General features: G+C 42.8%; 1 protein-coding gene across 3 annotated transcripts in view; it reads right to left on the bottom strand.

Moving 5' to 3' along the window:
• Positions 1-22,533, bottom strand: part of Kiaa0040 (KIAA0040 ortholog) — a 39,905-nt gene that overhangs the window by 5,011 nt on the left and 12,361 nt on the right. The window contains exon 1 of one of the 3 annotated variants that reach the window (XM_045150508.1): positions 21,386-21,402. The exons of 1 other annotated variant lie outside the window; for it this stretch is intronic. The gene's annotated coding sequence lies outside the window, so the exon portion shown is untranslated. Of the gene's footprint in view, positions 1-21,314; positions 21,403-22,533 lie in introns of those variants that run through there. One more of the 3 variants, XM_045150503.1, reaches the window with a different exon arrangement.

Genomic DNA, 22,533 nt, shown 5'->3' with positions numbered 1-22,533 from the left:
AATATAGCTGGGGCATTTTTAAAAGTTACTCATTTCATATTCAGTTTTAACATTTTTTTTGTTTGTTCATTTTTTATTTTTCCAAGGTAGTGTCTCACTCTAGTCCAGGCTGTTCTGAAACTCACTCTGTAGTCCCAGGCTGGCCTTGAACTTACAGCAATCCTCCTACCTCTGCACCACCCCCAACAAGTGCTGGGATTAAAGGTGTGCACCACCAAGCCCAGCCAGTTTGAACATTTTCATACATGTATATAATGTATTTTTTTAAAAAATATTTTTTTAATTTATTTACTTATTTGGAGGGAGGGGAGAGAGAGAGAGAGAGGCAAATAGAGAGAATGGGCACACCAGGACTTTTAAATGGACTTCATATGCATATGTTACCTTATATATCTGGCTTCTGTGGGTACTGGAGAATTGAACTTGGGTCCTTAGCCTTCATAGTCAAGTGCTTTAAACACTAAGCCATCTCTCTAGCCCTATAATGTATTTTGATCTTATTCCCTCAATTCACCTCCTAACCCCATCTCCTTTCACTAACACTTCTTCTTCTCTATTAATCCTCATCTTACTTTCATGCCCCGCCCCCCTTTTGGCCCCTTGAACTTTACTCACTGAGGATTTCTTTAAAAAAAAATCATCACTGTATGATCACAGGTGGAAGGATATTTACTGTAGAATGGGCAGCCACCAGTGGCTACGCTACTGATGAACGTAACTCCTCCTGCCAGCAACCATGAACTGTAATTAGTTGCTCTTAGAGGTGTAGGATCTTCTGAACACTTTTTCTACTGGTGAAATATTGATGGACTCAATCTTGTGCAGAAAACCACAGCTGCTGTGAATTCATGAGTGTAGCAGCCATGTTGTATCCATAAGACAGTGTTTTGCAGCCTTCCTCCTCATCTTCCTGCTCTTACATTCTCTTTGTCTCCTCTTCTCCAGGTTCACTGAGCCTTGGAGTAGGTGGTTTAAAAGCCCTGTTTAAGGCCAAGCAAATAGTAGTCATTTGCTCTTGGCAATGTTACTAACTATGCATCTTTGTATTAACCTTTGCCCATTGTGGTAACAACTTTTTGTAATCCAAGCTGGGCGTGGTAGTGCACACCTTCAATCCCAGCACTTGGGAAGCAGAGGTAGGAGTATTACCATGAGTTCAAGGCTACCCTGAGACTACCAAGTGAATTCTAGGTCAGCCTGGGCTAGAACAAGACCCTACCTCAAACAAACAAACAAAAAAATAATAATAATATTTTTTTGTAATATTGTCTTCCAGACACAAAGCAGAGATGGCATTCATGACCTCATCATGGCTAATGCTACATAAACAAGACCTGCATATCAACAGCAGCAGATTCCCTACTAGGGTCTATGTCCCCAGGCTTTTGACCAGGTTTACAGTACCAGGCATGAATTCTCTTCTGTGGAGTTGGGCCTCAAAACCAATCCAAAAGCAGTTGGTTAGTCCCATAACATTCATGCCACTCTTGTCCCAGTGGAAATATCTTACATGGCAGGTCAGTTAGGGAGCACACAGGGCCCATGGTGGGTAGGACTGCAGATGGCTTTTCTCTGTCAACAGCTTGCATAGCACTTTCTGGTATGAACACAGCTACCCAGCAGGGAGAGAACTTCCAATTTAGTTTCTCTATGTCCTGTAACCAAAACATGTGGCATCTTCAGTAGTATGGACTTACCACCTGGTTTTGGTGGGCAGCCATAAGCAATGGCAAAAGCCAATATTGTTTTATGGGCCTTTGCAGCCTCCCTGGCCAACAACTCATTGGGAGGTATCTCATTCCTAGCACTGAAATTTATGGTTAATACCATATGGCTTCTGGGAGCAGCTTTATCTGAGATTTTCATTCAAATACTTTTTGATTTAATTTATATTTTAAAGTTGGATTACCAAGTAGTATGTTTCCATATGGACTATTACTTTGTCCTTACTTTTGGTTCATTCTCCCACCATTTTCTTTTTAAGTGAAAACAGGATGATACTATGGCTATGGACAGAAGCCACAGGGTGCCTGCGTCCAAAATTTGAGGTTAGTTCAAGCATAAGTCTGTTGCCCTGCACTGCAGCCAATAGCATGCTCACCCCCTCTGGGTGGTACATTATATAGAATCCTAGGAGTTGCCTTTGGAAATATAATTCCTTTAGTAATGTGTCCTGTCAATGTTCTATATATCCAGAGACCACGTGATCATTCCAGTCCCAGCTGGCCTGGTCTGCTGGCATGTAGCCTCAGCCCAATAGCATTATTGCACAATTTTTGCAATTGCACAAACTGACACCTATTACCGTGTGTACCCCTTGGCCACCAAGACTGAAGTAATGCTATAGGAAAACAATGATTTTAGACTACATTTTAAGATGCTATATGCCAGGCACTCTTCTAGAAACTTTCTACCTCCACTTAACCTCCATTATAACCTAAGCAGTAGGTACAGCCATTCCCACCTTTTGTGTAAAGACAGGAAGGCATATTTACTTGGTATATGAGTGGCAGAGCTGGACTTGTTCATTCTGGGGAGTTTGGCTCCAGAGCTCCAATAGGTGAACTGTTCACAGGCACTGCTCAGAGGTCTCCCATCCTCTGTATGGAATTAACCCAGTTTTTTTGGCAAGCAGCCCAGGATTTGTATCTCACAATCCCTGGCTATTTCCCAGACTAATTTCAACATTTATCCCAGTCCATTGTCAAAAAGGCTACAAAGAGATTTACTTCCCATTTTTAGACACTTCCTAACTGCAAAAAGAGACATGAAATGGAACCCAAGTCCTGCCCAAGCATAGGCTTAGAGGAAGCAAAGGACTGGTGAAACTTGAAGGCAACAGGTAATGAAGAAAAGTCCTCTAAGAAGCCATATCCTCTCACTGCCCAAGCCCCGCCCCCAAGGGCTGGGGACATCCCATGACATGGATCTTCAGCACTCCGTTAAGCGTCTAGCAATTGGGAGAGACAAGCAGCCTTTGGTGCTTCCACAGCCACACATGACTCCCCTCTCCTCTCATATGATCTTCCCTCTTTTGGGCTTTCTCCCTTTGCTATGACCCTTACTTTTGCCTCAGCAAAGTGTGATCCAGTATTTTTTGGCTCATTTAGAGCAATTTTTCCATTGTGCTGTGGGAAGACTTTGGGTGCTCTTCTCTATTTGATTCTACACCAAGCTGTCCTGGGACTACGGGCTCCTTGTACAGTGTTTGTGGGATTCACAGATGACACTAGCCCCACAGTTCCTTATCAACTATTTTGTATCAGGGTGGTGCTGGTCCCTTGCAGGGAGCAGAAGGTCATCAGGGGTACCCTTGGGATAATCCAAGGACAGAGGAAGAATGTTGAGCCTTTGGAGAATATTAGGGCACTTTTAAGGAAGGTGGGAGTCACTTAAAGGGGACCTTTAAAGATGAGTATGATTTTGATAGAGAAACCTGAGTAAAAAGGACTTTCAAACATCCCAAGCAGTGAAGCTTCTAGTGCTCAAGGGTTGTCTCCCAATGACCCTGGAACACAGGTGGGAGAAGACCAGAGAGAACTTAGAAGGGTAAGTGGTGGCTACGGTAGATGGGTTGTGGGAGTTTGGGAACTTTGTAACAGTACAACACTGTGATCACAGCTGTCCTTTAGGAGCAGTCAACAAAATCTGAAAAGCTCTGGAAAATGCCTTGAGAGAGCTCATTAGTCATTTAACATGCATATGTTGGACACCTGGTAAGTGCCACACTCTGTGCTGGGTGTTGTGGGTTCAGCAATGAATGACAAAGTTACACTTCCTGACAGCGTGGAGCTGTGTATAGTATAGGGGAGTTATTATTATTGAAGGATCATGTCATCAAACCAAATATAATAAGCAAATTCCAACTTAGACTGTTTAGTTGGCTGAAATGGAAGCATGCCTTTGAATTACGTGTTCATCTCAATGTCCCAGGATCTCCTGCCCTCCCACCTTTGTCTACAACTCATCCATCCCAGGCACCCCAAATAGCCTTTGAGTAAACATATTTCTTTGAAGCTAGAGCTAAGTCAATAACTCACTTCTGCATTCCTAAAGGCACTTACTGGAGTCAGCTCTCCACACAGCCAAGGAGAGTATTCATTAACATCTGGGAGCCCAGTCTGGGGAAAATTCGATTAAAAGGTATTCTTTATATTTTTTAATCTAAGCATTCTCGTCTAGGCCCCTTAGGTTACTTGCTGAGCTTTGCTAATCTATAGTGTTTCATTAGTATTTATGAGCTTTGCATTATTAGCATTTCTAGGAAACAATCAAATATCTCCTCAGTGGTATGAATTAAAAGTTAGGTCTTTCATGGGATTGCAATGCAAAAGAAACTATACCTTGTGCATAGTATGTACTCAGGGAGACCTGTCCTTTTACTGGCTTTCAGGTATCAATGACACTGACATGTAATTCATTTATTCTAGTAAAACTAACAATAGGTGCCAATGAAGCTCCACCTCTTGGGGGGGGCGGGGCGGATCTAAGGAGAACGAACAAGGGAAGATTGCCTTCAGTTTCCGGGAAACAAAGTATTATTAATCTTTGTATTATCTGTAGTATATAGCTGGGAAGAAGAGATTCTTCATTCACTTTTTTCTCAAGTTTCTATCTGCCTGCACATGAGATGATAAAGAACACTGACACTAGTGAGAAGACCTGGGTTTGAGCCTGGGATCAACCTGCATGACCTTGGCAAGTTACTGAGCTTTAACTACAAGATGAAGCTAATAAGCGTTTCTGATAATGATTTTGTGAGGATTAAAAATGATTAGTATATTTCATGTGTTTTGTAAACTGTATAATACTATATAATCATAATCCATAAAATAGTGGGCTGTCTTGCAATAACAACAGACTAATTCTAGCCTTGAGCTCCCTGCCCCCCAGCTCAATCATCATTGTCATAGAAACACAGCTCCTCTACCCCTTTGAGAGAAAAGAGCTTCAAGGTCAGCCTTTCTGCTTACCGCCAGTCTGCCCCCCTGTGGCTAGAATTCTAGATTCTGGCATCCCATGACATGATGGAGAAGGGCCACCTGGGGAATACGTGTAGGAATCCAGAGCATGATTTAGCCCACAGATGAGGTTTGAGGAGACTTCTGGCTGTTTTCAGGCCCAAGCCACACTCCCAGGCTTTGGAACCTCTGGGAGTACAGAGGGGCAGGCCACTTCTTAAGGAGACTGGATCCAACCTCTGAGAACCAAATGTTGCTGCAGGGTTGAGCCCAGGCTGGCTCAGGAGCTGATACCCTTCTGGAGTGCTCCATGAGGCAGTGGAGCATTTTACTTTGCATCATCTTACTGCTCCTGTTTATTAGATGAAATAATACACAAAAAGTTCAAGAACAGTGTTTATGATAGCAAAATGCCTTCTAGAAATATTAATGATAAGGTCCATGATGGACCCAATTTGATCCCCAAGACAAATTCCACGGGGACCTCTAAATGGTGCCAATCTTTAGCTTTGTGGAGGGATGGGGCAGAGTGAGAGGCTCTTTTCCCTTGGAGTCTTCTGAGATCCTCTGCTGCTGTTGCAGACTCCAGGGTGTGTGGGTGGAGGCGGCTTAAAATTGAAGTCAGGGGCAAAGAGCTCCACTCAGGCCTTTGCTCCCATGTATCCGTGGTGCATTCTGCCTGGGTCGGGATTATCACTGTTGCTATTATCTCCTCTGCCCATGGATGCTATGTGATAGCAGGATGGGCTGCTGGCTCGGAAATGTCACTCAGAAAGTTAAATTCACAGATTCCTGACCATGACTCCTGGAGGTCCTGATTCAATAGATATGGAGTGGGGTCCCCAAATTTATATCTGTAGTGGTTTGAATGTTTCTAGATGATTTTCAGGTTGAGGAACTATTGCAAATTCAAGTTGAGTAGATAACCCTCATTTATGAGCCTTGTGTTGAAAGAAGGATGAATTAAGGGCTAGGGGGTTAGGGGAAGAGCTTTATCTCTAGGTTAGATATCCTAGTGTGGGGAGCCTCTTTCAGTGTGACTTCTTGCTCAGTGTTGTCATGACACATGAAATATACTGATCCTTTTTGATCCTTGCAACATCATTATAAGAAAAGCTTATTAAGCTTCAGTTGTGCAGCTAAGGCTCAGTAACTTGCCAAGGTCATGCAGGTTGATCCCAGGCTCAAACCCAGGTCTTCTCACTAGTGTCAATGTTCTCTATCATCTCATGTGCAGGAAGATAGAAACTTGAGAAAAAAGTGAATGAAGAATCTCTTCTTCCCAGCTATATACTACAGATAATACAGAGATTATCTAACCTAACATCATAAACATCTGTTGAACACTAGCAATATATCTGGCCCTATGTGTTCAGATACTGAGTTCTCCCCAGTCTAGCAGACAGGAGAAACAGGAATAGAAGCAGTGTGGTGTGATGAGTCCTATGGTCAACTTCTGTGCAATGGGCTATGGGATGGGTGCAAGAGAAAGAGCAAACAACTGCCTGAAGGGACTGAAGGAGAAAACATGGAAAGGAATGATAGTCAAGATGTCCTTGTTTGCACTGGGCCATGGTTTGTGAGTACCTAAGGGTTGGGAGCTGGGTTGGGACATGAATATCAAGGAACAAGCCAACTAGATCCCTGCCCTTATAGTGCGGTACTCAAAATCTAATATGGGAAGCAAATATTCATTAACGAACCATGTACGCAGGTATAAAAGTATAATTATATAAATACTATGAAGAACAAACAAGATGCTTTACAGGTGGATAAAAGGCAAAAGTGACCCATAAGGGAGGTTAGGGCTCTGTGTAGAGATGACTGAGCTGAGATCTGAATTAAAAAATTAGCCAGAGAGCCCAAACTGCCTAGAAACATAAGATAATCTTATTTTAAGTGTATTTCCAAGTAATATGTGTAACATGTTTTTTCTTCACCCTCAGGTTCCTTTTCAGGTGAAGTGTCTCTAAATTTACAGCAATGAGTTCAATTGGTACTACACTATTAAGTGTTCTCCAAAAGTTCAGAAACACAGAGAAATAACATTTATTGAAATTTTTATTAGGTGAGTAACTGAGCATACCGCTTTTCCTGAAAAAGACCTGAAGGGACAACTGAGCTGAGCACTGCAATGGTGGTGGAACAAGATGGGGATTACACGAGACCACTATGCAGGTGGGCCCACATCTAAAGGCTCTCACAAGTCTCCACCAAGGCTGGCATGTGCTGTGAGAGCCATGGGGTTTTGAGCAAGGAGGAAATATAATGTATCTGCATTTCATAAAAAAACATCAAGGTAACTGGGAATGGTGGCACACACCTTTAATCCCACACTTGGTAAGCAGAGGTAGGAGGATTCCTGTAGATTCAAGCCAGGGACTACTGGGTGAGATGCAGGTCAGCTTGGGCTAGTGAGAACCCTACCTTGAAAAAACTGAGAAAGGACACCAAGGTATGAAGAAGAGATAGGCGAGACAGGTGAGGGCGACCCTTCTGGTTGTTTGGGGAAAGATGGTAGCAGGACGAGGGTGATGGTGGTGGAGGGTTAGACACAGCCTGGCTCAGATGTTCTCTAGATATGAGCACAACTCTCAGAAATGTCCCTGGATTCTGTTCTGCCCCCACCCTTTTTTTAGCTCTAGTTTCTTATGAAGTCCAAATCTGGATGGATATGTGTAATACATTATTTTTGTTTTTCTTTCTCCTTCCCCAAATAATCACATCAGTCAGTCTTTATCTGACCTCTCACCATCTTTCCTGGGAGCTGTTAATAACTTATTCTGTCCAGACCTCTCCACCATGCCTGCCCAAACTTTGTCCCAGCTCTTAAACCACCCTGCCTTGCAAAATCCCTATGGTTATGATAATATCACGCACTTCAGAATCTGAGGCGCCCCAGCTGTGAGAGCACAGAGTGGAACCTCCACTGCTAGTTATTAACTCTGCTGCTAGGTGTAGATATTTTTCTGACGGTTTTTACCTTGCCAACCTGGCATGCTCAGATGCCCCCTAACAGATGTCAGACTGTATTGTACAAAAATTATCTTATCATGGCAAATGATCTTCTTGTAGACCATTATATTTATTAGTAAAACCTGCTCTAGACATTATAAAAAAAAGTTTGTATATTTTCTCACAATTTAATTAATTGTTTCAATCAACTAGTCCTACTAACAGGTGGAGGCTCCCTTTCCCCTCAAGTATGCATATATGATATGTAACTAGATATTGATTGTTAAAAGAAAACAGATAGTATTTTTTCCTCAGAATCAATGTATGTAATTATGGTTGTAATTATGGATAGAAGTTCAAATAGACTATCAATATAGTAGAACCTAGAGCTATTAAAAATAATAAACAAAGATGCTTTATCATAAAGGACATTTTAGAGTTGAAGAATCCTGAGTTGGGGAATTGGGCCACCTGATTGGATTTCTGTGCTTATTAGCCAGAAGTCTGAGGACTCTTGGCTGGAGGTCAGCAAATACCCAGGACAGTTAGAACTAATGTTTTCTGCTTCTCAGCTCATCTTCTTGCAGGTTTCTCCCACAGAGAGCTCTTTGGCAGTGTCTTGTAAAAGGCCCACCATGCTGTCTTCCTGGGCATGTGCTAGAGCATCCTTGGTAGCTCCTCTGCATATCTGTGGCACCATGGGACTGAATGCTGGCCATGGTCTTCTCCTTCTCTTTCTGTGTGTTCACATGGCAAGTTGCAAGGACGGAGGTGGGGGGGGGGGAATTGCAGCAGAGATGAAGACGCTTCTGAATGACTATGGCACAGAACCCATCTTTTGACAATAAGCCTCAGTTGGGAGAAGCCACTGAGATCTGCAGAAGTTGAACCTATCCTGACTAATGCAACTGATGAAAAAGCTCCTGTTGGCAATGCTTTCAACAATGTACAGTGAGTTCCCACGGCTCTCCTCAAGCACAGCTCTGACCAAGTGCAGCTCACCTTAATGCTCTAGAGCAGCGTTCCTGAGACCACAGATGGTGGCCTGAATTCTGGCTCTGTCACTCACTCACTGTGTCACACTGAAAGTCAGCCTCTTTCTCCCTTGGGCTTGTCTTCTCATTTGTGAAACAGAGTTGATATTAATAGGTGTTCTGAGAATTAACTCCATCCTATTGCTACAGTGTCTCACAGCCTAGCCAGGCAATAGATGTGATAATGATTTAACCTCAACCAACAAGATGGGCCAAAATAAACATCCCTTGACTCCACCCACCACCATGTGTGATGATTTTGCCTGTTAAAAGACATCTCCCCTTTTTTCTCTAGTTTTCCTGTAGTAAGGAGACTCTTTTATTTCATCCATCATTGTTTTCAAAGCAACGTTTCCAGAAAGATGAACAGGTGTCACTCAGAGGTACACTTAGTGTTTAGACACATCTCTTCATGTCCTTTCCGTGGCTCTCACCTACCTCTGTGTAATGATAACCAAGCCCACTTTATCATCCCCACATGACACTGTCCTCTTGTATCCTCTTCCTCTCCCTTCTTTCTTTCTGCCAATGAACTTAATGAGTTCCTCAGTGTGCCAGTAGGCATGCTAGGCTCTGCCGATGTAGCCATGAACAAAAGGGACATGGCAAAGTTCCTTACTTTCTGCAAGGAGATAGTAAACAAGTGAACAAAGAAGGGAACCCAAATGGACCATAAAGGACATAGACGACAAGGACAAGGCTGTGAGGAGAGCCCTGATCTCACTATATGATAATTATTTGTTTCTTTTGAAAAATTACAATAAATTATAATAAAAATTACACAGAAAAAATGCTGAGGGTTATATATGTATAACAAATGCTCTCTTGTACTTGTTGAGTTTTCCATACTTACTGCAAGCTCCTACGAGCAGTGGTTTGTACTTCTCTGTCTAGCTCTGTGCCTATCACATATTATATGATCTAATAAATCACACAATAGGTGCTAATAAATATTCAACATAAGAAGGAATTCTTCCAATATTCTTATTGAGCAGAACGACTGTGTGTGCACCCTTGCCTATCGCCTTTACTTCCCTCACCTCCAGCCATGAGCTGAGCTTCATGAGGTCTATCTCCCAGTCACATACCCAACCCACCCTTCTCTCCAGGCTAGGTCACTGCTGTTTGTTACCTGGGTCAGTACAGATGCATCTTCATCAGTATCTGAGTTTTTACTTTTCCCTTGTTATAGTATGTTCTCCTACATGAGCAGAGCATATTGGTCTCATCACTAGCATATTTCTCATGACCTCCCATTACCTGATGTATAAAATGTAAATGTGCTGGGTGTGGGGGTGCACGCCTTTAATCTCAGCACTCAGGAGACAGAGGTAGGAAGAATGCTGTGAGGAGGCCACCCTGAGACTACATAGTGAATTCCAGGTTATCCTGGACTACAGTGAGATATTGCTTCAAAAAACAAAAAACAAGCTGGGTGTGGTGGTATACACTTTTAACCCCAGCACTCAGGAGGCTAAAGTAGGAGGATTGTGGTGAGTTTGAGGTCAGCCTGAGACTACATAGTGAATTCCAGGTCAGCCTGGGCTACAGCGAGACCCTACCTACCTTGACAAACCAAGACAAACAAACAAACAAACAAACAACACTAAATGCTTTATCATATTGATAGAGAATAGGAACAAAGTAGCCTTTTTACAGGTAGTCTACCACAAACAAAGGTCCAAGGAGATGCCTTCTTGCCTGTCTTGGCAAGACTAGAACCCGTGTCTGACCCAGTTTCATCCAAGATGGCTGCAAGCATAAATTCCAGTGAAAACTTGCTGCTTCTTCCAGTTTTCCCAAGCACAGCCCTCCTGAGTCAGCCCTCTGAGCCCACCACCATGCAATCACTTCTCTCCCTTACACAACTGACTCTAATGATGAGGCACATCCTAATTGGGTGTTTGATGCACATGAATTTCATAAACCATGGGTATGAATCTCTCTCACCCTCTTAACCCCTGACTCTCCTGGTCCACGCTTCCTGGTCCCTTTGCCCGGGAAGAGTAGTATTTCTTTTTGCCTGGGTGTTTTCCTGCTTGCGTTCTACATGCATTTTGTTTTGTTTGTTTTCCTATATGTGTGATCTCTAAGTTCTGAGCCCCCTACTATCTCCCAGTTTTTTCCTGACACCTTGTGCAAGGGGGGTCTTGTGGCTTGGGCTCTCCTGCTTCTCTCTCTCTTTCTCTCTGTATAGATGTGCACGCACATCATTCCCAGAAGCTTCTACTCTGTGACTACCTTAGTCTTTCCTACCCCTTCCCAGCCAGACTTCTGGCTTGAGTTTCCCTGCTTGCTTTCCCTCTGGGTCCTAACTCTCCCTAAAAAATAAATAAATAAAAACCCTTGCAATTCATAATTTACCCTTCTCAGAGTCCATGTTTTCAATTCTTTGCTAACTTGGACAAAGATCCAAAGTTGGGGTTCATGGGCCTTGGGATCCCCTGCATTTTTAGAGTCTAATCCCTTCCTGGACCTCAAGTCCCACATCACCATCCCACAAGTCCCCCACATTCAACCCTTTTCTCTGTCATCTATTCCTTGCTTCTTCCATCATGTGGCCCACACCACCATCATCTGGCTCCTGCCTCCTTCTCTGACTCTTTTATTGCATTCCTTTCTGTTTCACTCACTGTGTCCTGGTCACACCTACTTTGGTACTCTATACCTGCACAGAACTTTGTCTCTGCTGAAGACAGTTTTACTCAGCTCTTGGTGTAAGTACTTCTCAAGAGTCATATCTCGGCTGAATAAATTTCCACCCAAATTTCCTCAAAAGATACCACAGAAAGGGTCTTTTCCTAACTCAGCCAGCCTCTACCACACCATCCTACCTCACTGATGTTATAGTACTTCCACAATGAAGTTCCTCATTCACTCCAATTCCTTTATTCTTCTTTATTATCTTCCCTGCTTTTTCCTTTTTTCCTACTCATCTTTAATTACACCCTGATCATGGTGATACACATGCTTAAAACCTGCCATCCTCCAGTGGAACACAAATTCCATGAGAAGAGTGCCCCTGCCTGGCTATTCTGTTTGGATGCCTTGTGACTGGCATATGGCTACATGAATCAGTGCAGTTAACCCAGAGACTCTAAAATAAGTGAGATCTTGACTGGACACCAGTCAGTCAATTCAGGTTGCTGGGGAGAGACTGTAAGAGTGAAGGGCACAGAAAGTATCCATAGATCACAGCTATGGTTGGGCCTTGATGATAATTGCCCACCCATTTAGTACTGTCCAGTCAAATCCTCCAGACACAAAACTCATTTGAGAGGAAATAATGATCATGAAAATCCCATTATCACAAGAGCAGTAGAGAATGGGGTATGTTTTATCAGCACCTAAATAATCGCCTACCTTTCCTTTGCTCAACACAAAGAGCCTATTGTAGCTGGAACTTTCTGATAACAAAGGATCCTTTCCTAATTACTGTATGCTCTGTTTCAGGTTCAGCAGAAAAGAAAATTAAAAAGCTCCACTTCACTTCAGGTTTGGATGAGTCAATCTTTCATCAATCAAGTATTAATTAAGCCATGCTAGGATATACAGGAAAAGTAAAAGATACCTTCGCTTTTCTCAAAGATGAGAAATAATTGGAGAATGGTTTAAAGACAATGAAGAGTTTCAAAAGGGTTTCATTTGGAAACATGAACATTCCAAAAGATCTGAAATCTCCACTTTTAAAAATTCCTCGTCATGGTTTTCCCTACTCTCCTTCCCTCCCTTTTTATTCTCATCCCTAATTATACTCTCCTTAAAGAGTCCTTTTTTCTTTGGCTCACTCTCAGGCATAATGCCTGGAAAGTATACCTCTCTAATTCCCTGACAAGTTCAGTTCTGTTAGATGTGATGGAACACTATCTCCAGACTGTTAGCAAGTCAGCAACTTCCTTGAGATCATTAAGGAATTTCCTCATTTTTCTTCTCACATGCCAGAAAACTTATAGCTAAGAACCGTTTCCTCTACCAATACAGTACAAAGTCTGGAAAAGCTCACATGCTTTGAGTTCAGTGTTCCTTTCTGTAAATGATGATGCTGGCCTCTGGCATTTTACCCATTGTGCTTCATCATTTGAACTTGGAGTCTGGCACAATGCCTGGTAGAAGGTGGGCTAGCAGTGTCTGCTGAATGGGTGAATGAAGGGATGAATGAATATGGTTCTAGGTGAAATCAGTGAGAGAATGTGTAAAGCATCTATTATACTTCACAGTGAGCACCTTAAAATTGCTTTGCAAAGTGTAAAGCTCATTTTATATAAAATGTGGAAACAGGGGGCTGGAGAAATGGCTTAGCAGTTAAGGCATTTGCCTGCAAAGCCAAAAGATCCCTGTTCGACTCTCCAGGACCCACGTAAGCCAGGTGCACGAGGGGGCGCACACATCTGGAGTTTGCATGCAATGGCTGGAGGCCCTGGCACACCCATTCTCTCTCTCCCCTTTGTTATCTCTCTCAAATAAATAAATAAAAATATATTTTAAAAATGTGGAAACATCCTTTTATTAACCAATTATTTTGCTCTAATCCCAGCTTGATCAATTTTTTCACTGAATTGGTTTCAAAGGTGAGTTGAGCAAGCCTGAGGGAATCAGGGAAGACACATCTGGCTTTCTCTGTTTTCTTGCTGCCTTTATCTCCATTCTAACTGTTGTTCCCTCCCTCAGCCCTCCTGACTCCCAGGATCTAGTTTCTTACTGGTGGGAGGGGCTGGCTGAACACATCACTATCAACTTTCCCTCTTCATTTCAACTAGAATGCTCACTTGTTTTCTTTGAGCAGCTTTTTGACTTACTTCAGAAGGCCAAAGCCTTTCAACAAAGTGTTGGCAGAAGTCTTGTTGCCTTTCATTAGAACGGAGAATTATTGGTTGAATCAAAAGCCATCATTTGTTGAGTCCTTACTAAGTGCACACTGGCGTGTGTGATCAAGGTTTTAAATACAAGGTCTCAGTCAACAAGTTGGGTCAACCTTTATATATCCTCACTGAAGATTCTGAGGCTGTCAGAGACTGAGAAAATTGTTCAAGGCCATGGAGGTATAAAGGGCAGAATGAAATTTGAATTTAATCCTAGCTGAGTCAAAAGATCCTGCTGTAAGCACTTTGCTAGGTAGTTCCCATATTCAGAAGGCCAATAACTTCGTCTTCTTGACTTTACCTTCTAGGATGACAAGATGTTCACCCAATCATTCATTAGCTGACAATATGAGAACTGCCACATGTGGCACACCCTATGGAAACACTGCAATGATATGTCTGATGTGCCTTTAAGGAGCTCACATTTTAATAGGACCACCCATGACAGGACGGAAGTATAATCCAGCATCACACATGACAGCAGGTGATGCGACTGCAAGGCGTGAATCTCCTTCATGTAGGCATAATGCTCACTTGGCAGTTCAAGAGCCAAACCCATTTATTTCCTGCTTGACATTTTTCTTCCTTTACATAAAAACATCAATAGTTAGTTAGTCCTAAGCTTGAGCCACACTAAAATTCCACAAATGCACAATCTGTTGGAGCTTTAAAAGGGTCTGTGCTCTCTTGGATCCTCTCTGCCTGCTTGTTTCTCCCAGTCCTGTTCACCTGCCTGGTCCGTGGAGGCATTGTGAACTTGCAGCCCCAGATCATACACCTCTGGAGTAGGGACCACATTACCTGTTCCCCATGCCATCATCTCTGTAGGGAGAACCACACATAAAAACGAGGACAGCTGGGCATGGTAGTGCATGCCTTTAATCCCAGAACTTGGGAGGCAGAGGTAGGAGGATCACCTTGTGTTCAAGGCCACCCTGAGACTACATAGTGAATTCCAGGTCAGCCTCAGCTAAAGCAAGGCCCTAGCTCAACTCCCCCCAAAGAAAAACAAAAACAAACAAACAAAAAACACTTGAGAGGGCTAGAGAGATGGTTTAGCGGTTAAGGCGTTTGCAAGGACCTTGGTTCGATTCCCTAGGACCCACATAAGCCAGATGCACAAGGTGGCATATGCATCTGGAGTTCATTTGCAATGCTGGATGCCTTGATGTGCTTATTCTCAACCCCCCCCCCCACTGCCTCTTTCCCTCTCTCAAATGAATAAATAAATAAATAAAAATATTTTTTTAAAAAACCACTGGATTAGACCTAAACTTAGAACACTGAGCTTTTCTTTCTCATGCAGCCCTCCAACCTCTCATCCCACACCCCCAGGTCTTGCATGAATCACAGTCACCAGGAGTTATGTTTCCAAGGTGGAGAATTCATGAGTGCATACTCTGATACCACTTACACTTCTGTATATTTCCAATCTGACCACATCCTGGTCTTAGTGCTCGTAAAAACTGTAGCCATGGTTACAGTGAAAGACCTCAGTTACCTAGCTCTCATTTTCACTCTTCAAAATTGTTTGGAGAAAGATTTTGGAGCCAATTTTTGTGGGTGTGGTAAAGCAACTAGGTGAGGTTTTATTTTTTGGAAGGCAAGAGCCTCTGAGGTCATCTGAGTTAGGAGGGGCTGGGGTTGGGTGGTGCCTTTTCTGTTCCGCAAATAAAGAAAGGGAAAGTTCTGCTCCAGGTCTACTTCAGACACTGTTGCGTAGTCTGCAAACATCACATCCTTTAGGAGGGATACAGTATTTTTTGAATAAGCAAGAGGACACCTAATATTCATGTGATTCAGGGTCTCCCACACAAGTGGTAATTAAAAAATAAGCCTTAAATTAAAAGTTGCATAATTCTCTTTAATTCTGGATAAGGGCCTTTTGGGTTCTGCACACTTGGGCTTGCTTCATCTCAGTGGTGGTGGGGGAAGAGGTTCACAAGCTGGAATAGTTGGAAACTAATGGGGTGGCAAAAGTATCCCATTACGCAATCTGAAAGCAATACAGATATGATTCTATTTTCCTTTTCATTTCCTCCCTTTGTTTAGTGTTAACAGAAGTTCAAGGCAATTAAAAGCCAAACACTACTACAGTGCAATATTAAAGTTTAATATGCACCATCCAAATCAGAGGGAGCAGAACTATAGAAATATCCTCAATGCGGTAATAATTCATCCCTGTGGGGTGTGTACCAGGTTGTGTAATGTTTCAGAGTCATGAAGCTTCTGTCCCAGAGTAGGTACTTCACAGAGGACTTTCCACTGCCTGCGGGTGAACCTTCGTTTCCTCACTGCATGGACTTAAGGCTACATCCCAAACACTGCATGAAGGCTTTTATTCTGTTTTGAAAAAGGCACTGTTTTCTTAAGCAATAGTTGATGAAGGCACGTGACATATATGAGTGAGCTAGGATATTTATTAAACATCATCCACTGATGAGGAGGAAACACCCTTTCCCACACTCTAGTACCTTTTGCATAACAGACATTTTTCAGGCTCATCAAATTCACTGCCATCTTGTATATATAGACTATTGCTCCTAAACTCCACTTGTTTCACTCCTGCCCTGATCTGCTTCCTGTGACTGTGACTAATTCATAAACTGAAATTTATCACAAGTATTCATATGAATAAAACTATGCATTTATATAGGATTGATATTATCCAAGGTTTCAGACATCTAATAGAGGTCCTGGGATAATATACCCCTTAGATAAGATGGACCTATTGTATTACAAATATGTGATCTGGGAGTATAAATGGAACAAAATTCTTAAGCTAAAGATTACAGAGGATTGCCTCATAAATACCACACACACACACACACACACACACACACACACACACACACACCCCTTGGCTTTACCTTTTCACCTATCACCTCTGTTTCACTTGTGCCTGGAGAATTTGGGCATTCTGGAAAGCATTTGGGACCCCTGGGAGATGAGTGACATAGTGGGAGAGGTTGGGACTGTAGCTTTTGTTCCTGGGCTTTCTAAGGTGCAGCCTCTGGGATGGGTTGTTTAGACTTTATTTCCCCTGAGCACTCAGAATGCATGGCTTATCAGACTCACTCTCAAAGTATCAGGGTCCTGAAGGACAGGACATGGGGTGGGAATACTTTGATAGAGCAGAGCAACCTGATTGTTGGGTCTGGCCCTGCCAGTCAGACAGGCAGGAAAGACTCCTGGGATGGAGCTGGCTTGGAGCAGCCAGGCAAGAGTGTCTTACAGTGCCTAACAGCAGTAAGCCCTAAGAGGGTCCTTAGGGCAGTTAGGGTGCGGTGACACTTAGTGGTGGGCAAGTCTGTGGGACCCAGGCCTCTTGTTCTGGTTTTGACCTTTCTTGGTTTTGTTTATTTTTTCATGTAAATTTTTACATGAGCCAAAATATTGCTAAAGGACAGTTTAAGAGCCACACATTCATAGACTGTGGTATGACCAGCAGCTGTGAATTACTCAGTGTATCATTGGGAAATCACTAAGCTGCTTTGGATCTCAGTTTTTCCATATCCAAAAAGGGGACAAATCTGGAAGAATATATAAGAAAATGAGAGCATATGACATCGAACATGTTGTCGAACATGTGTCGTCTCTGGTAGAAGATTGGGGACCATGCTGGAAGGGACACTGGTTTTTCTCCCAGTCCTTCAGTACAATTCTAATGATGTTTGATCAAACGCACTTGCTTCCTAAAGACAAACAATCTGCTGGAAATGAGTATCTCCTCTTGGGTCCTTAGGGCAAAGTAGGTATGTGTGAATGTGCATCTGGGCTGTTAGGAACTGTAATATCTGCAGTCAAAATTAATTGGTATCATTCTAGGTGAATGAAAGGACATGACAGAAAAACAAAAAGTCTTGTCACCTTTCAATTCTTCCAGGCAGTCAGAACTTGGGAAATCTGATCTACTGGTGGAAGGTCTTCCAGCCTTCAACCCAGAATGGATGGGTGGTGCCACTCTAACCCATGCCAGGGCAGCTCTTCCACCTGACTGGTTAGTAAAGTTGAAGCCCAGCTGCTGGAAATTTAGATCCTCAGTGTACAAAGGCTCTGACTTTCAAGGGCTAATGGTGCATGTCCACCCTGTTGAGCAAGTTCTGACAAGCACATTCCATCCATTGCTAGGAGGTGGTGGGGCTCCTCGTGTGAGCAGAGGCAGTGGTGCCTGCATTAGTGGCTGCTCTCTAATTTCTACCCAGGGTAAGGGAATCTGGTATAGAATATACATGAGTTTACCTTAGGATATTCACTGAGTCACTAAATAAAAATAATGCTACAAACATTTCATTCTTTTTTGGCATACAAATGTGTGCAAACATGGAATGGATACATACGTTTATGTTTGTTTGTATGTGTGTGGGTGTCTGTGTGCATGCCTGTCTTCGCTAGCGGCCAATGTTGAGTGTCTTCCTCAGTCAATTTCTACTTTATTTTTTGAGTCAGAGTTTCTCAATGAACCTACCTAGCTAGTAAGTCTTGGGGATCCCCTGTCTTTGCCTCTCTAGCACTGGGATTACAAATGGGTCATCATGCCCGGTATTTTAGGTGGCTGCTAGTGAGCCAAACTCAGGTCCCTCATGCTTTCATGATAAGAACTTTACCCACTGAACCTTTCCCTAGCACCTTCATATGCTGTTCTTTATACTTGAAGAGACTTAGTGTTAATAATTATTTACATCAATACAATATACCACTTTATTCATTTTCCTATAGTTGCTCATGGAGTTCATGTCAAAAGTATTAGTTAAATATATATGCATACATATTTAATAAAGGTTTAAAAATATTTTAATTTATTTATTTGAGAAAGGGGGGGAAGAGAGAGAATAGGCATGCCAGGACCTCCAGCCACTGCAAACAGACTCCAGACACATGTGTCATCTTGTGCAACTGGTTTATGTAAGTACTGGGGAATCAAACCTGGGTCTTTAGGCTTTACAGGCAAACACCTTATCCACTAATCCATCTCTCCAGCCCTGTATATATATTTAACTTGCCACCTTACATAAAAGAAGTAGAAGAGCTGCCCTGGAATGGGTTAGAGTGGTATCTTCCATTCATTGTGGGTTGAAGGCTGGAAGACTTCCCAAACACTATGATTGGCATGGTAGAGGGGGAAAAAGAAAGAGATATAGCTGGGCATGGTGGTACACACCTTTAATCCCAGCATTAAGGAGGCAAAGGTAGGAGGAACGCTGTGAGTTTGAGGCCACCCTGAGACTACATAGTGAACTCCAGGTCAGCCTGGACTACAGTGAAATACTACCTCAAAATAAAATAAAATAAAATAAAATAAAATAAAATAAAATAAAATAAAATAAAATAAAATAAAATAAAATAAAATAAAATAAAGAAAGAGGCATGGCCTCTTAGATGAGTGAGTTTCTTCATGAACCTTAATGCATTTCAAGTTCTGCTTAGCTAATGGGCAGGTTAAGTCACAGAGCTGCATAAGCCTCAGGTTCCTCATCTCTAAGATGGGAAGATAATAATAGCATTGACTTTATTCACCATCCAGGATTGTGGTGAAAGTCAAATAATATTGTACTGCATATAAATTCTTTAGAATCTGAAAATGTGCTAGAAAGTTTATTATTTTTTTCTAAAAAGAAGTAGTCATTAGATGTTAAATACCAGCAGGTGGCAGAATGCGTGGCTATTAGGTCAGAAAAAGAACAGTATAGGCTCAGGTTTGTAGTAGGGACAGCAAAGATGAGGCTGGGCTGCCCCTGGGCCTCATTGTGGTCACCATGTAGAAGGATGGACGTACTGGTGGGGAAAGGGGACACTAGGGGAGTTAAGACAGCACAGGAAGGTGCAGGAGCCAAGGTACAGGGACTAGCATGCCCAGGCTGAGAGTGAGCTGGCAAGGAGGAAGGCTTGTGAGGAAGCTTGGGAAAAGAAGCAGGTACAGGCAAAGCTGGGAGATTTGGGGGCTCTGAAGGCTTGATGTGGAGCCCCAGGAAGACCCCAGAAGGTGTGGGCAGAGGAGACTTGATAGCACTGATGTTCCAGAAGTGTTGAAAGGACACTTGGCCAGAATTCAGGATTATGCAGTATTAAGCTTCTACTACCCCTGGGCCTGTTGGCAGTCTGCCCTCACCAGCTGGGCAGAGTAATCACATATATTACAATTTTAAAAAACTTTATTAATAGCATACATATTCCTTAGACAAAAACCTGATTATGATCTGAAATGAAATATCACCAAACCAGTCAGAAAGAAACTGCTATTTATCTTCTGATCCCCTGGGAAAGGCTTGGGTGAAAAAACATTCTTTGAATTGACCTCACTTAGGGTTAGGGTTTGTTTACGACTGAGGAAAGTACTAGCATGACCCTGTTGCACTTATAACTTGCTGGATTTTTTTTTTTTTTTTTTTTGGACAAGGTCTTCTGCCTCAGTGTCCTTAATGCTGGTATTATGGGATTGAGCCATGCTCCCCACTTCCACACAGCACAATGGGATTCTTTAAAGGGCCCTGAAGACTCTTTTTTTTTTTTGAGTCACTGTAATGCGGAAAGGGGAGGGGTTTCTTGTCCCTATTTCACAGGTGAATAAAGAGCAAGAATTTTCTCCACAATGGCTTGGTAGCCAAAGGTGGTCGGTCAAGCTGTAGCTCTCTAGCTTCCCTGTGTGTTGCTCTCTTCTCTACATTAGCCCCTGAAGGGGTACATGCAATGGCAGCCAACTACTTTCACAGTTCACAAAGCCTCTTCTTTTCAGACTCTGAGATCCACAGTTCCTCTCTTGCTTTGGGGGTCTCATAGAGGTTCTTTGTCCAAATCCAACTCTCCTCTAACCACCCTCACTAAATCTCAGCTGAAACCTTTGTTCCTCTTGAGGAAATTTTCACGACCTTATTAAAGGTCAGAGCCCCTGTTGCACATCCTTCACTGTGGCCACAACTCCAGTCTGCTCTGGAGTAAGGTGGGTTCTTTTCTTTTTTTTAAGGCAGGGTCTCATTCTAGCCCAAGCTGACCTGGAACTTACTCTGTAGTCCCAGACTGGCCTTGAACTAACAGTTATCCTACCTCAGCCTTCCAAGTGCTGGAATTAAAGGAATGCAGCACTATCCCTGGCTGTGGTATGTTCTCATTAACCATTGTCCCACTTTCCACATGGAATCTATTCCCCATCATAGTATCTCCATTATCCAGGGCCTATTTGTACTTGAGAAATGTTTGCTAGGTTAATGAATTAACACTTTTCTATCTGAGAAAACTCCAAGGCTCACTGAAATGAAATGATTTGTCTCAGGTCTCACAGCTAATAAAAGAAAATTCTTTGATCTCTGGGTATCCAGCTTCTGCCATACTTGTTTCTAGGTTCACATAAAACATTGTGGTCAGGCAAAAGAAAGTACCCAGAAAAACAACAACAACAAACAAACAAACCCCACCAATTAGAATTTTAATAGTCTGGGCTGGAGAACTCTTTCATTCTGGGCAACACGCTCAGATGTGAAATATTCCTGGGTATTCCAGGGTAGACCTACCTTGCAGGCAAAGATCAGTACCCAGCAGACCTCAGGTCTGTTGCATGACACCACTTGGAAGTCAGACTCACCCATGTTGTTGGGAAGCCCTGGAGATATGTTTTTGACACACCTATACTCCTAAGTGGATCATTTCACCTAGTAGCTTCCAGCTGCCTCACTGACTCCAGTATGCGTATGAGTCATACTCAGCCTCTCACTGCCTCATTATTACTGCAAAAGCCCTCCCAGCTTCTTCCCAGAGGGAGGAACTCTCTTTGCTGCCCTCTTTGCTGAGCCTGAGTTGTTAACATCACTGAGGCCAAGGAAGCTAAGAACTGCCATATCTGCTCCTTGTGGTACAGCAGCAGATAATCACTTCAGTTACATTTTACTACCCACGACACACACAGAGCACATCTTTCTTTTCTGAGGCTTTCCCAGAAAGTGCTATACAATAAGTAGAAACCCTGCCAGTTATCTGGGCAAGGGATTCAACATTGAACTGAAGACAGAGACTGTGAACTTGAGAAATGCGTTATTTATTGGGGAAGTAGATGAGCAAAGGAGAAGCACCATAAGGCAGGATTAGTTAAGTGTCCCAAGGGAAATTTAAACAAATGGTTATGGAGGCAGCAATGAGGGAGCTGTTAATCCCAATGAGGAATATGGGGAAGGCTTCCAGGAGGGTGAGATTTAAGTGGGTACCTGCAGGGCCACAGGGCAGCTAGGAAGAAAAAGAAAAGAGAGCCTGGGCTGTTCAAGAAGGCACAGGTGGCCCTGAGGAAGACTCCAATTAAGGTGGCTCAGCTCCAGCCCAGATCTGGATGGAGGTTTTCAACCTTCCTGTTACTATGACAACACTCAAGCAGCTCCTTCCCCCGCCCCTCCCTTAGTGGGATTTTCTCTAGCTAGCTGCTCTAATTGCCACAGCATTTCAGGGAGCAAACCTGGCACATGGCTGGGATTCCTCAAGGAAGCCATCTGTGGAGGACACTACTGGGGAATTTTCTCGCCCTTAATGTCTCATGAGGTGTTATGACTTGAAAATCTAGGGGTCAGGGATGGCTGTTGACATACTAGTCCTGAATAAATGCAGAGAATATTTTTCATGTTTGATCAAGGAAGTAGATTGTTGTGTTAAAACTTTAGAGAACAGTGGTTTTCTATCTCCCCCCATCCCCCACCCCAACCACATTTTATCTCTTTGCATATTCTTAAATTTGGTGATAATCCTCAT

This window comes from Jaculus jaculus, chromosome 1, assembly GCF_020740685.1.
Source record: "Jaculus jaculus isolate mJacJac1 chromosome 1, mJacJac1.mat.Y.cur, whole genome shotgun sequence".
Taxonomy (NCBI): Eukaryota; Metazoa; Chordata; class Mammalia; order Rodentia; family Dipodidae; genus Jaculus; species Jaculus jaculus.
This window is presented reverse-complemented; position numbering and strand designations above follow the sequence as displayed.